The following is a 16,221-nucleotide window of genomic DNA, read 5'->3' as shown; positions in this document are numbered from 1 at the left end:
GAAGCTTCAGTGGCCTTTCCATTTAATTTGACAAAATCTTCCACAATTTTTTCTGACCTTGAAAGGTTTGAAGTTTTCTCTGGAAAAATTCTGGAGGTTTTCCTGCTACCTCAACATGCTTGGTTTCAAGGTGTCGCCGAAGTTTTGCGGGCTTCATGCTGTCATTAGCCAAAATATCTTGACAAACCACACATAAAGGTCGTGGTTCATCAGCTGGTCCTGTCCACGTAAATCCTAAACTCAAATACTGATCATCATATCGTCGTCTTTTGGGTTTAAGCCCTGAAGTTGAAGGCTTTGAATCGGGAGGTCTCAGAAACCGCTCCATAGGCATATTCACAGCTACAGCCTTCTGGGTGAAAAATGTTTCTCCTATTTTTGACTTATTATTTTTTTGTATCGTTTAAATAAAAACATTTAAATATAATAAAAAATACATATAATAATTTAACTCAATAATTATATTTTTAATTTATTATAATTTCCCCGCGCCTCCCCTGACATGCTCTGGCGCCCCCCTGGGGAGGCGCGCCCCACACTTTGAAAACCCCTGGGTTAAAGCAACGGTTTCATTGCCATTGATTTAAGCTAACAGACGCCTGCACTGTTGATTCTGAAGGCCTTAAGGCAGATTTCTTTGACCCTGGCAACACGATTGCTGAAATATGATTGGATAAAAGCTCTAATATAAACATACACTGCTGGAAGCAGTGCAACCAAGAGAAAAGCTATGAACTGAAGAGAATAGTCTATTGGAAATAATTTAATACACATTCATGGAAAAATATATTAAAACTAAATCAGTGGTTCTGATAGTGTTTAGGCCAGCAGAGAAGGCTTTGCTGGCCCTGATGGCCCACCACTGAAAAACAGTAATATTTTGAAATATTATTGCAATTTAAAACATCTGTTTTCTATTTTAATATATTTTTAAAATGTAATTTATTCATGTGATGGCAAAACTGAATTTTTAGCAGTCATTGCTCCAGTCTTCAGTGTCACATGATTCTTCAGAATCATTGTATCAGAATATGCAGGATTCTAAAAACAGTTGTGCAGCTTAATATCTTGTGAAAACTGTAACACTTTTTTTCTTTGATGAATGGAAAGTAAAAAATCTACTAAAAAAATACACAAAATCAAAAGATGTGTAGCTGTTTAGTAACACCTGAGATTCATTGTGTGGTATGGGCAGTTCTGATATATTTGTTTGTTTTTACATACAGTGCTGTGTGTAAGTATTTCAGATGAGGCAGTTACTGTATGCGCTCACAGGATTCTGTCACAGACATCCAGCACACAGGATATTTTATAAACTGTAAACCACTTTCTGCTGTTCTGTACCTTCTGCTCTGGTTTTGTGTTGTTTTGGTTTACTCCTAAATTTGGCAATGGATTATTTAGTTTCTCATCTACAGGTGCATCTCAATAAATTAGAATGTTGTGGAAAAGTTCATTTATTTCAGTAATTCAACTCAAATTGTGAAACTTGTGTATTAAATAAATTAAATGTACACAAACTAAAGTAGTTTAAGTCTTTGGTTCTTTTAATTGTGATGATTTTGGCTCACATTTAACAAAAACCCACCAATTCACTATCTCAACAAATTAGAATACTTCATAAGACCAATAAAAAACATTTTTAGTGAATTGTTGGCCTTCTGGAAAGTATGTTCATTTACTGTACATGTACTCAATACTTGGTAGGGGCTCCTTTTGCTTTAATTACTGTCTTATGTATCACTGCATATTTTCCAAAAAATCTTATGAACCAGAGCAGATCCTTCAGCCCTCATATTATTATGAACGTGATCCTTTGCAAGCTTGCTGAAGGCCTTGAATGAGTTGTGGCTGCAAAACAAGCATTGTTTACTCTCTGGAGGCTTTACACATTACCTTCTTTATCTCTACTGCATTCTTTACATTAATTCCATGTTAATTCCCAGCTCCTTAGCTCCCTTGCCACTCTTCACACTTTTTATTTGAATTCTAATCAGCACACAGATCCTTTGTATTCGAGGTACAGGCGGCGTATACAGACAGATTGTGTTTAGTGCTCTCAGGACAGGGTATCTTATATTTCACAGGGGGGATTCTAGCTATGGTTAGCGAAACACATCCTACCTGACATCACTCATGGAAAAAAGTTTCTGCTAAATAAATGATTCTGAATTGTAATTGTAAGCAAGCCCTTAATGGATATCTCCTGTTTATCTGTATTCATTGGAAGCAACAAAAATACCCCTCACGCCAACCCTGCACAATTTATTTGATGATTTAAAAACCCAAAGATTAAATGCACTGAGCAAATTACATCATGTATTATGCGTGAAAAAATGAAATACTGTTTATCGAGGCTTTATGTCAAAATATTGTTCAGTCATATTTGCTTTCAGCTCAGTTTATTATTTCAACAGAGCTCCACAGATGATGTTGTTGATAAGCGTAATGACCTAACACTTGTTAAATAATTTTTTCCCCCCTCGGTGTCTGTGTTTTTAGAAGATTTCTCCACAGACCTTTAGTGTTTTACTTAAATAAATGATGAGGATTAATTCTGAGATGTTTATATTCATACACATTTACACTTCACCCTACTCAAATGTGTGTGTGTGTGTGTGTGTGTGTGTGCGTGTGCGTAAAAGAAACTGACTGACAGTCAGCGAGTGACTGAGAGGAAGTGAACAGCTTGTGTGTTTGTCGTGTGGGAGGACGTGTTGAATTAGCATGCTTGTCTCAGATGTGCGAAGGGCCCCGTATCAAACTCCGCCCTTCGGTCAAAGTGAGACTGCGCTTTTGATGCACTAATTACCTGCTCGGCTTGCAGGCATGCGATGGCCGCTTTAAAGCCACAGAAATGTAATCTGTTTTCAGAGCTCAGCTCGGCTTATCGGGGGGTTCCACGCTAAGCTCTTACGCTTCAAACATCAGTTAGTTACACATACTCACTATGGAGGCAGTCAGCTGGGAGCGTTTTTTGGCTCTTTTTTAAGAGCACTTTTCATTCTGGGATGATTTAAGTTGTCCTTAATGACTTGGGAAAGGGCCAAACCCTCAGGCAGAGCCTCCTGCCTGTCTTTGTGTTAGCCAGTCAGCTTTGTGTGGCTGCGGTGTGTTTATGCTCCTCAAGTGAGGCACTGCATGTGTGAGCGTGTGTGGGAGATATGAGGTGTCAAGAAGTGCATTGTGCAGCTGTTGTGTCTGTGTGCTTTGTACTTTGCGAGCATCAACTAACATTCTGAACACACACTTTGAATGAACATTCTTGAAGACAAACTGTAAATGAACATTCTGAAAACACACTTTGAATGTATACTTATTCAACACTATTCACACAAGAGTGCACACTATCAACACACGTTATGAACAAATTCTTAATGCACATTGTAAATTGCCCATCAGCAGCCTATGAAGTCATATTCTGTCTTTCACCCCACATCTTCCATCTGCATTATTGTAAACTTTGTAAGTTTAGATGTGTGAGCTGTTTGTTATTCTAAAATCTTGCTGCTTGTTCTGTGTATTGTATATTATTGCAATGATTCCCTTCTTTTCCTTTCTCTGCTCTGAGCTGTCCATTCCTTCCCAAGACCCCAATCAATCTGCAGGATGACATAACCCACCTGCTGAAATGAGTGTGAAATCTGTGCTCTGTATAAACCAAGAAATTTCAGGTTTAACAGGCCCATCGCTCTACGTTCCACCACATAAACTCAAACAGGAAGTGCTGCATTGCACAGAGCCCCACTGGAGGAAGTGAAGGTCTGGAAATGGAAAGAAACAAAGGAATTGAGTATAAGGAAGGAAAGCAAATATTTATAGAGGAGACATTCTATTTTCCTTCACTCCGAACTTGCAATTTCAAGCAGTTGCCTTAGTTTAGCACTTGTCTTTTTCTAGGGATATTGAAGAGCAAGTTTGTATCTTAATTCATAGAGTTTTATGATGATTTTGAATAATGAATAAACTACATAAAGTACTACATAAGAGATTTTCAAACTGTGGTCTGGGGAAACCCAAGGAGCAGCAGTAGGAAAAAAGATTTAGATTTAGCAGTTTGAGAAAAAGGATTTAATTTAATTAAAAGTTTAACACAATATTTTTTATATGCAGTTTATTTTATTCTATTTTCAGTTGTAGTTTTTAGCAGTTAGAAATAAAAAGTAATGTGAAGATTAGTGAATGTTTTTTTTTTTTTTACTTTGGAGTTTAAAGCAATGTTTTTTTTGTAAAACTGCTTTGTGACTATATTTGTTATGAAAGTTATACACCGAGTTCCAAATTTTAATGCAAGTGACGCATTCAGATTTGAGTTTTTCAAAGCAAAAAGTTTCTTTGTTTTTTTCCTCATATCTTTTTAGATCATTGGTATCAATCTCAGACAGGTTTGTTAAATAGTTTGCCAGGTCTTCTTAGGTAAATGGAAAACCTGCTTGAAGAGGTTGTTTCACATTAATAAGCAAGTCACAGTTTTCATTCAATATGGGGAGGAAGACAGAACTGTCTGAATATAAAAAGCGTGAAATAGTTCAACGTCTTGTGAAAGGCATGAAAACAAATAATATGTAATATCATGCTTAATATTTTTATATAGGAGGTATTTTATTTATTTAAAAGGGTTTCCCTCATAAAGGGATCACCTTATTTGCGGGTGTCAGGCTTGTGTTGTGTTTTGTTCCCCATGTGCTCCCTGTGTCCCAGTGTTTATGCCCATATTTGGTTAGTTTCCGGTTCCTGTCCTGATTATGTTGATTTAATTCCAGGTGTTCCCCATTTATTTCCATTGATCCCAGGTGGGTCTCGTCATCCCCTCGTCTTTTCATGTTTAAATAGTGTTCCCGGTTAGCTCAGCGTCCAGTGTTGTTCATGTCCAGTGCTGGGGGTAACGCATTACAAGTACCGTGAGTTACGTAATCGGATTACTTTTTTCAAGTAACTAGTAAAGTAACGCATTACTTTTTAATTGACAAGAATATCTGAGTTACTTTTTCAAATAAATAACGCAAGTTACTTTTTTTTTCCAATTTATTGATTGACAGCCCTCCTGTCCCCATGTTGAGAGAAATCAGAAGACCTTACTGTAGTTCTAAAATAAATATGAATATGCATTAATTCATCTCACTCACAAAAAAAACACAGATTCAGTATTCCTCAAAATGAATAAAAATAATGCAACTCAGAATATGACGCAAACCTGCAATAATTAAATGTTAAACTGTTAATCCCATTATATTAACCAATGTCTTTGCTTCTGACCTTCGATGATCCAGTTCAACCATAATAATAAGCAAAAATTACTCTAGACAAACATTTATGTGTCTTTTTTTATTGCTGAAGTGTGTTGAAATTTCTTCTTCTGCTTTCTACTGTACGGACGTAATTTTACTTTCCCTTCAGCCTGAGGTGTATTAATTTCACTTTTGGTGTGAAAAGGCTTTTATATTTGCCAAAAAAATTACTTTTTATTTTAAAAACAAACAAGCAAGCCCTGTCCAGATTTAAAAAGTAACGCAAAAGTAACGTAACACATTACTTTCCATAAAAAGTAACTAAGTACCGTAATTCGTTACTTTTTTATGGAGTAACGCGATATTGTAATGCATTACTTTTAAAAGTAACTTTCCCCAACACTGTTCATGTCTACATGTGCTACGTGAGTTTCCTTTGTTATTAAACTTCTCTGGATTGATGTACTCCTTGTCTCCCTCCGTTCCTTGCTCCGCACTCCACTCAGTAGTGCAACCGTGACAGCGGGGCCTTGGCATCAAAAAAAAAAATCAAAAAATTCTCAGCCATTTAATTTATTTTCTACCTGTTGTTTCTTGCCTTTTTTCCATTGTTAAATGTATTGAAACAGAGGTTTGTTGCTACACATACATCATATCTTGTTTGTGCTGTGTTTTGGTTTTATTGTTGTACTTTTATATGGCCCTGTAAAATTTAACTATGCATCTGCCACATGAAAAGGCATTGCAGTGTTTTATATTAGAATGAAGATTAGAAAACCTGAAAACAGTTTCTTTGTCTCTTGTTTCTCACCTCCCTTTTCTCGCTCCTGTGGTCGTCTGAGACTGACAACCACAAAAGTCTTCATCTGCGGCAAGCGGTTATGAAGTCATTCACATATTCAAATTATCTTGTGGTTGCCAAGAGCTCATTTAATCCTGAGCCGCTGATTAAGCAAAGACACAAAAACCTGTGTTTCTTTGACGTCATTTGCAAACATTTGTAAGTGTGTGTTGGTGTGTACATGTTGCATGTGTCTGGAACTGTGTGTGCTTACGGGGTAGTAGAAAGATGGTTGTGACATATGTTTACGTACACACATGCTTATTAGAGCCACGCTCTGCAGCAGTGCTGTAGAAACTTATAGGATAAAAGGATTAAGAAGAAACCGGGTGACCGCAGGGGGTGTTGTGTTACAGTGGAACTGCAGTGATTCCCAATTGTGCATTGAGCGCTGTCGGATTGCATCTATATTTTCTGAATATAAATTATGTTTGGCTGAAAATGGTGTTCTGAGTGTTTTTAGCATGTTGCTATGCAGTTTCTAGGGAGTTTTGGGTGGTTGCTTACTGGTCCAAGTGAAAATAGCCCTTGTGCACTGTTTTGTATGATGGCTCATGCCCTCTTTCATGTATCACAAATATATTTAGCAACACAACAGTGTTTTCAACATTATTATAATTAGAAATGGAGCATAAAATCAGCATAATAGAATAATTTCTGAAGGATCATGTGACACTGAAGACTGGAGTAAAGGCTTCTGAAATTAAGCTTTTCCACCATCGGAAGAAATTACATTTTAAAATATAGTACAATAGAAATCAGTTTTTTAAATTGTAACATTATTTCAAAATATTACTATTTTATTGTTTGTTTATTTTGATCAAACAAAATCAGTCTTGGTGACCACCTTATTGGACCCACAATTTTGAATGGTAGTGCATATCAAAATTTATATTGATTTTTTATTTATTTTTTTACACACTTTACCATTTAACATTTAACTGATCATTAAAATTAGAATTTACCCTTATTCACAGAAAGTATACTATATCAAAGGAAACTTTTTTAAAATTTGTGATATAAAAAAAAACATGTTTTTTTTTAAATTTTTTAGAAATTATTCTCCTCCACATTTTATTAGCTGACAAAAACAAACAAACGATCCATGACAGAGCTCTGACAGTAAATGTACACTCACACATTGTATGGTGAGTGAAATTACTGTATATGCTTTAATGAATACAGTACATTATTTTAAGTAAGCTTTTGTGTCCTGCCACATCACATATAAATACCTTTAGTTTTAAATGCACTTGGAAAAGCACATTTTCAACCGACCTGATTTTTTTTTCCTAGCAGGATAGTAAAACAGTATATGTGTCAGTACAAATGATGAAAGTCAGGCGTTAGTGACTATGTGCTGATGTTAATCTGTTGTATTGGGTTTTTAGCGACAGCATTGTTGCATTAAGAGATGATGGAGGTGCTGGTGCTCACAGAGGGATGATGGGGTTGCAGTATGCTGTGTGCATTAGAGTTTTCTGCCTGTGGTTTTGGCCAGGAGTGTGCAGTGCTGACTTCATCTTAACAGACCATATCTGTGTAAGAAAAGAGATCCATCATGAAATGCAGCAGGAAAATTAAAGTGAACTGATTTCATGCGTGTGCTTGATGATCTTGTGTGTGACTAACATAAAATGTGTGCATGCCTGTATAGTAGTAATATCTTCAAATATAACGTGTGAAGGTGCCTTCTTGTCATTCTAACCTTGTATAAGGCACACAGGATGTGTGTGCAAAAATCATTTTTAATGTTGTCTTTTAACTAAACATAAAAATTATATTTTGAATGGTAATGCATATTTAAAAAGGGAGTCCCCTCAAATGGCACTTTGTTAGTAGCTTGCATTTAACTACTTTTTAGCTTGACTGTAGTTTAACTACTTTGAATTAAAGTAGTTAATTGACAAGCTACAGTTTCAGATTAGCTTCCTTTTTTACACACACTCTCTCGCTACTGCAGCTGCCATTCTTTGATGGCAGTGATGGTAGTAAATCACTTTAATAGACTGTGTGTTGTGACATAATGTGTACGGAGGGATCTGGACTCCGTCCTGCCACCAGCCAATGAGAAGGCTCGCTGAGAGCTTTCTGAGATGTCAATGGATGCGACATGAGAGTAGAGGCGGGGTTATTCAGCACTGGTAGGATGATGACTGGGTCTGTTATTTGGGCTGGACGTGTTCCAGGGCGTCTGTCTTAAAAACTGCCTCACACACACACCTGAAGTAGAGTACAGTGTGAGTGTGCTCTACAGAAGAGTTTAACCGTTTCTGGAAATTAACCAGTCTAGCTGGAGTCATGCTGGTCTTGAACTCTTGTTGTATTTATAGGGCTGATGTTGAGGCTTTGAACAGCTCAGCTTTTCCCACGCCAGAGTTTGAAGTATCAAGCTGGCTGGACAAAAGTATCTTTCATTTGATGGCAGTTTCTGTTCGTGCTTATCCTTTTGGATAAACCACTGGTTCAAATTTACTAGAGGCCAAATTATAATGTTTAAAAACTGGATAAACAAAAGGTCTTGTTTTGGTAAAGATGAGTTTGTTGCAAGAAGGTCCTGTAACTGCCGTATAAACGATCGATTTTAGTTCCAGATGGAAAGACAGTGTGATAAAGGCTCCCCGTCTATTTTTCACTGCATCACGATATCTTTTCCCTCTCTGTCATCACAGAGAAAGAGCATGATGAAGGATAAGCGAGTGAAAGACTGGGGAAATCCAAAAATACACGTTTCCTACGACTGCTGCCAGGTATCAGGGCCGCAATAAGTCAATCACTCTCTCACTCTCTCTTTTTCCCTAACACTCTAACTCATTGTCAAGGTTGACATTGTGTTCACTTTGGCAGAGGCTCCTAAAGGGTTTAGATTGCAGTTCCGTCCGAGTCTCTGGTGAAAATTGATTATTGTAGGGCACTTGGAATGAAAGAAAGGCAGAGAGAGAGGAAGAGCAACAAAGAAAGATGGAGCTATCAGTTTGCTGTGAGGAAGGGGAGGTTAGTATAGTCACGTCAGCGATCATGTTTTCTCAACATTATGGAAGAGTAAACCGACACCATGCTAATATTTAGAAACATTTAATAATTTTACCTTGCTTTTTTTTTTTAATTAAACCGTTTCACTATAAAAACATACTGTAAGTTTTAGAACCCAAAAGTCTAATGCAATAAGACCATCTACTGAAACTAAGCTGTAAAAACAGCTCATTGCAAAAACGTTGGATCTCTGCTGTCAGACAGTCAAATATATTAACATACGGCAACTTACATTTGCATGTCTATTATTACGTCAACGCTATTGTTCCACTTGGCATGTAATCAAGTCCACATTAAATTTGTTCCTGCAGAACTAACGAGAAGAATGATGCAGTGCCATTTTTTTCCTCATTATTTTTTCTTTTATTTTTGATGTTTAATGTTATACATTGTTTAAAAATTAGTTTGTTTTTATACAGTGCAGTTCAAAAGTTTGGGGTCTGTAAGATTTTTTTTCACGTTTCATGTAAGAATTCTCTTATGCTTATTTATGCTCATGCTCTTTTCCTGCATTTGTTTGATCAAAAATACAGTAGAAACAGCTCTATTTTGAAATATAATTAAAAAAATTTACAAGTAATTACAAGTTTTCTATTTTATTATATTTTAAAATAGAATTTATTCCTGTGATGGCAAAGCTGAATTTTCAACAGCCTTTACTCCAGTCTTCAGTGTCACATGATCCTTCAAAAATAATAAGTTTTAATTCATATTGACTGCGACATGGTAGGCTTAAAGGCACAATAGTGGAAAAACAGTCTATTTATGGTCAGGGAGTGGGTAAAACTGAATTATATTTTTGAAGAAACCTCAGAAAACATTAAAAAATATATACAGTGGGTACGGAAAGTATTCAGACCCCCTTAAATTTTTCACTCTTTGTTATATTGCAGCCATTTGCTAAAATCATTTAAGTTAATTTTTTTCCTCATTAATGTACACACAGCACCCCATATTGTCAGAAAAACACAGAATTGTTGACATTTTTGCAGATTTATTAAAAAAGAAAAACTGAGCCTTTAATAATTTCGATGTTTAGAAACTTGAGTCTTTTGGGCAAAAAACAATGTGGCTGTCAGATTGCTACAAACTGCTATTTGTAACTATGACAGGTGGTCCAAACAAGCCCAAATATAACTGAACACTGTCATAACAGTCACTTGCACTTTTGGGCTAGGCAAACCAGTTTTTATGTTTAGTGGACGCTTCCCAAAAACAGAGATTAATTTTTCTTGTGTATGTAGAGTACATATATAGTTATGGTTTGAGTGGCAGCTATTTCTGTAAGAGGTTTGAGTGTTATGGGAACACTATGTCTGTTTTGGGCCGTGTTTCTGATTTCTTTTCACTAGACCCAACATATGAACGAGAAGTCAGTGGTGAACCTCTGAGTGTCTGAATGATAGGGCCCAGCCCGCATGGCCTTTACACTATCATTAGAGCAGTGTAGATTAGTTTGGTTTGTGAAATGATTTTAGATTCTTGGAATTCTGTACTTGTACCGGACGATGCCAATAGATTTAGCCTGGGATTTGTTATAGAATATGATTGAGAATCTTTCTAATGTTTCTTTGTCTTTTCTTCTACTATATATATAATATTTATATTATTGTCATTTTCTTTTTTTCTTGTCTTCACAAATCATTCTAATATGCTGATTTGGAGCTTAAGTAACAATTCTTAATATTATCAATGTTGAAAACAGTTGTGCTGCTTAATAGTTTTATGGAAACAATGATATATTTGTTTAAGATTCTTTGATTAATAGAAAGCTCAAAAGAACAACTTTTTTTTTTGTAACAATGTAAATGTCTTTACAGTCTATAAAAACTTTACTTTAAAAAAATCTTACTGACCTCAAACTTTTGAATGATAGTATATAAATAGACGTACCATTACTTTATGGTTTTCTCTGCACATTTACATTTTTTTAGAAATTATTTTATTTAAAAAAAAAAATTCAATTGAGCAGACAAACTGTACATTCTCATTTATGCATGAATTCATTCGTTTCTTTATATTTTATCGTGCAGACCATGTTTGCTCAAGTTTACTGCACCTTATCAAAATCCAAAACCTTTTCATGATCTCTTTCAGTGTTTGTTTTATGAGGGTGACTGTAATTTTTCCTCTCCCACATTAATCTGCTGATCTCATTCACATGGCACTAGTGCCAGCCTGTAGTCTCATCTCCCACACATTGGCACCACACCCGGCTCTTCTTTTAAACATGCTTTTCTCGCACAGAATGGGGCCGCTTTTTTTTTTTTGCCGTAGAGGGTTGTGTCATTCCACCATGGAGGGGTAGATTAGAGATGTTCCGGTGCATGACATGCCTGTGCAGAGAATGAAGTCCTAGTTAAGTGCAAAACGTTAAATCTCAGTGTCTAAAATGTGCACTGAAAAGTCCACTTGAGTGCTAAGACCTTTTGAGGAGATTATTCCACCAGAAACAGTCAAGAACAGCACCAACCTTACAGTTCGACTTCTTTCTCTGAGGTTGTCTGGTTCAGCTCTTTCTGGAGCTTTTATAGGCTAGTAGTCCATCTAACCACAACCACAAAGTCTGACACCCACAATGAGTCACATCAGATCTTCAGATAAAACTCCTTCACCCACATTGCTCAGACATCCAGTAGCTTAATGCTGCATATATCAAGTCTTCTCTAATTACGATAACCCAACAACCCCACACACAATATATGGAAAAGACATTTTCCTGCAGAGACAGCATGATTTCATTTTCCATTTGTCCAAACTGTCTCATTATTTGGCCACTGGGTGAAGTCATTTGTATTCATAAAGCTTAAAGGCATCCATAAGTTAGTTTGAAAGGCCTAACCACCCTGTTTTCTTAAAAGCTTTTATGAGTCGAGAGAGCCGACTGCCAGGAAGCTGATAAAATGAAATTTGCTGAGTAGGACTGAGATATTATTTTCCTCTGTGCAATTATTCGGTATTATGGGCTCATGCTTCTTAATTAATATTGCAGCTTGAAGAGGATTATTAGGCATATAACAAAACTGTATTATTTTAGTTATTGTGAAATAAAACATTTTATCACAACATACCTGCAAAAACACACTTTAAAGGGTAAAAAAATATATATATTTATTTATTTATACATAAATATGGAAAAGATATTACTTCTGTTTTACAATTGAAGTCATGAACCAAATAATATAATTATTGCATTTTTATTAACCTTTGGGGTCAGTGTCTGCTAGCCACACTGTCTTGTAGTTTTAAAATAGTCTGCCATGTATTTTAAATCCCTCTAGAGCATTAAAGTGCTGTTCCTCAGTGACCTGACTTCTGGTGACCCTCTGGTTTGGCTCACTCGTGTATTTTGACTTACTAGTGACAGAGAATCTGGGTGTGTTTTGATCCAGGACTCTCTCATTGTGAGATCAGTGCTGTTTGACATTCTTCTTCTCTTGCATTTGAATACCCCCTCATTGCTTCGATCGCAGGGTTTCTCTCATCCCAGTGAACCCCATCTTTCATCCACCCCTATATTAACACAAACACAAGGCCGTGTGGATGTTCTGCTGAAGTGGCTGCTTAAGATAAAGCTCAGATCTGTGGGAAGAGAGATGGTGGGAGTGTGGGAATCCATTTAAGTCTGTCTCACTCACTGGTCTGGTCTGCTTTTTGTCAGTAAACTTGAGTGTTTGGAGAGTGTTTGTATGTGCCTGTGTCATAGTGGGGACAGCTGAGTGGTAATATTGAGTCTAATTATTTTCATTCGATGGAAACAGACAGGCAGATGGGACAAACAGGAATGACAAGGTGATGATATGCTGCCCTGTCAGGGTTGAATGGATGAAGCTTCTTTTAGCAGGAATGTTAAAGGTCTGAAGGCCAGAAAGATTTAGTTCTGCTGGCTGAAACGGAACTCTCTGTTGCAGTAGCACTATCAAATGCTCCATAAACAGCCTTTGTGAGTGACTCTTAAACTTCAGAAAAAGTGCCTTGAAGTAAGTGTGTGTGAGTGTGTTATAGTACCAAAAGAAAATGAAGAAACATTGAAGAATGTTTCTGTTTTGTATATTTGTAAGTTTGGGATTTTCTTTCCCCAAAAATACTTTTATTCAACATAGATTCATTAAACTATTATAATGTTACAGGTTGAACCGATTGAACATATTGCTGTTCTTTTGAACTTTCTATTCATCAAAGAATCCTGAAAAAATATATCACAGTTTCCACAAAAATATTAAGTAGCGCAATTTTTTTCAGCATTGATAATAATAAAAATTGTTTCTTGAGCAGTAGATCAGAATATTAGAATGATTTCTGAAGGATAATATGACGCTGAAGACTGGAGCTTTGCTGGAAATGAATAACATGAAATGAAATTAATTTCTACTTTTAAATAAACTATTTTAATAATTGCATTTTAACATTAAAATAGAAAACAATTATTTTAAATTCTAATATTATTTCACAATATTTATGTTTTTACAGTATTTTTGATCAAATAAATGCAGTCTTGGTGAGAATAAGAGACTTATTTTAAAAACATTTAAAAAATCTTTTGAACAATGTTGTTCATATGAAGAAAGTCAGCGGGTGTCACACTCGCTGCTGGAAGGAACGATGGAGACGTGGATAACACAAATGGTATTTAATTAGATAATCACAGGGGTAAATACACAACAGGAACGGGGTAAACACACGTAATCCAACATGTAGACCCGACAAAGACAGAACGCAAAGGCTGGGACTTAAATAGATGGGGTAATTAGAACTAAACAACAAGACACACCTGAATGAAAAGAACCATCAACGAGAGGGAGAAACTGGGCCACGGAGCACATGGGGAGGGAAAACACAACAAATACAGTCCAGGGGAATGACATTACTCCCCCCCTCCCGGAAGGCTCGTCCCACGCGGTAACAACAACAGAAGGAGGGATGGGTGGGAACTTGGGAGGAGGCTCAGGAGGAGGACGGACACCCAGGAGGGGGCGGGCAGACAGAGTCCAGGGAGGTGATGACGGAGGGAGGAGCCAAGGAGGAAACAGGAACAGGAGGAGCCAGGGTGGATCAGACGGAGGGAGGAGCCAGGGAGATGACAGGAGGGACTTGGAGCAGGAGGAGCCAAGCGGGACCCAGGCCACAGCCATAATGGTGACCATGGTGGAGCTGACGGAGGGAGGAGCCATGGAGCAGAAAGGGCTGACGACTCCAGGGGGGCGACAACAGGCGGCGGAGCAGGTGGCGGAGGAGCCGATGAGCCAGGGTGACGAGGAGGATCCGGAGGGCCGAGGTGGAACTAATGGCCCCGGCGACCAACGCGGAGGTGGGGATCTGAAAGGCCGCGGTGGAGCCGGAGCGACAGAGGACCAAGGAGGAGCAGACAGGATGGAGGAGCCTGACAGAGCCGGAGGGACGAGGTGCAGCCAGAGGAGTGTAGTCCCGAGGCAACGGGTGGTCGACGCCAGACCAAGGCGGAGCCGGAGGGACGAGGTGCAGCCAGAGGAGTGTAGTCCCGAGGCGACGGATGGTCGACGCCAGACCAAGGCGGAGCCGTAGGGACGAGGGAGCCCGGCCAAGCCAGTGGACTGATGGACCACGGCGGAGAGGACGGAGCTAGGAGCCATGGTGAAGCCGCTGGGTCGACAGACCAAGTCGGAGTCCGGGGCTTAGAGGCTGGAGGCAGAGGCAAGGGCTGGGCTCTGAGTCTGGCTATGCTCTGGATAGACACTCTCCAGACACCAGACAATGGCTTCCTTCCAGCTCACTCCAGAGGTGTCTGGGAGGTCGACGGAACGATAGTAATTTCCCCCGATCCAGAACAGTGAGTTCAGTGCAGCGTTGTCGAACTGCTGGCTGAACTCAACCGCATTCTCCAATAGGGAAATGTATTTGCGGGTAAGGGAGGTGAACTTTATAATTTAAATTTATAAAAGTTGCTTTATTTGTAGTTTTGCCATTGCACAGCAAAATTGAAAAAAGAGGCTGACAGGAAAGGTGGGGGGAAAGAATCAGGAAATGATGTCAACAAGCTTGTAGAACATATTCAGTATGCCATGTGCAGTAACAGAAATATATGTCTGCACATGGATAAAAATGTCTGCTAAATAAATTAGTGTAACTAATGTGAACTATAGTTCAAACTATGAGCGTTTCATTGAAGCAGTTATGTGTCTCAGCTGTCCAGTTGTGACCACTAACCACATCAGATGTGAATACTACTGTAGGTGATAACAGTCACACCGCAGGAGCATCCTTTGTTGCTGAAGAACTGACACTGACCGTGTCCGTCCACCTGAGATGCAGACCAGATGCAGGCGTGGAGTAAAACAAGAAGGAGAGAAAGACAAAGATAAAGAGAAGAAGGTTAGATGAGGTCAGATAAGAGATAATTACACCTGTCTAGATAACACTGAGAACAAGAGTTTGCATGTGTGTGTCCTGATGGCAGAAAGAGGGGGGAGAGATTAGAAGCCTGTCCTTGTGATAACAAGAGCTCTTCTCACACACATACAGAGTTCTTGGCACACAGCAGTTTGTTCAGCTCCAAGCACTCACAACCTCAGTACTGTCTTGTTCCTACTCATCTCTGAGTGCCTGTCAGTCATGCCAGTAGCCTGGAGAGTTGGGAAGGGATTGACCTCGGTGATCATCTTATGTGATGCTTACTAGAGATCAGGGCTGTTCAGCTGGCGTTCTATGAGCCAAATCCAACCCCTCACCCTTTTGATACACAACTGATTTAGCAAAGCATCAGCAGAGTTAAAAAGTGAATTAATTGACTATGTTTGGTTCTGTAAACTATGTCCTGAACATCATCAAATCACGTTAATTCAGCGCAAATAGCTAAACGTTGCACTGGTAATTGTATTGTTTTTTGTATGTAAAATGACAGTTCTGTGTTAGATTATGATTTTTATGTGGGTTCATATTGTAAAAGATTTAAAAGGCTAAGATTTGCTTTTTTTTTTTTTTTTTTTTTGCAATTTTTTTTTCAGGTTGTAAACATTAACCGTAAAATGTTAAAATGATCATGTATGTTTTTATTTTCATAGTAAAGTTTATTTATTATTAAAACTCTTAAAAAATAAGTTTTTTTGTTGTTTGGCTAGTTTATGATGTTACGTCAGGGTGTCA

General features: G+C 38.0%; 1 protein-coding gene and 1 long non-coding RNA gene across 5 annotated transcripts in view; both read left to right on the top strand.

Moving 5' to 3' along the window:
* LOC107592308 (EMI domain-containing protein 1-like) overlaps nucleotides 1-16,221 on the top strand; it is an 85,649-nt gene that overhangs the window by 25,664 nt on the left and 43,764 nt on the right. The gene's annotated exons all lie outside the window — the stretch shown is intronic.
* Nucleotides 486-16,221, top strand: part of LOC107592311 (uncharacterized) — a 23,876-nt gene continuing 8,140 nt past the window's right edge. The window contains exons 1-2 of the long non-coding RNA XR_001609966.1: nucleotides 486-554; nucleotides 10,553-10,561. This is a non-coding gene — a long non-coding RNA (uncharacterized lncRNA). The remainder of the gene's footprint in view (nucleotides 555-10,552; nucleotides 10,562-16,221) is intronic.

The sequence above is a fragment of the Sinocyclocheilus grahami genome, unplaced genomic scaffold (genome assembly GCF_001515645.1).
Source record: "Sinocyclocheilus grahami isolate Dianchi unplaced genomic scaffold, SAMN03320097.WGS_v1.1 scaffold152.1, whole genome shotgun sequence".
In the NCBI taxonomy this organism is placed as follows: domain Eukaryota; kingdom Metazoa; phylum Chordata; class Actinopteri; order Cypriniformes; family Cyprinidae; genus Sinocyclocheilus; species Sinocyclocheilus grahami.
The sequence above is the reverse complement of the archived record's forward strand: the minus strand, read 5'-3'. Positions and strand labels throughout refer to the sequence as shown.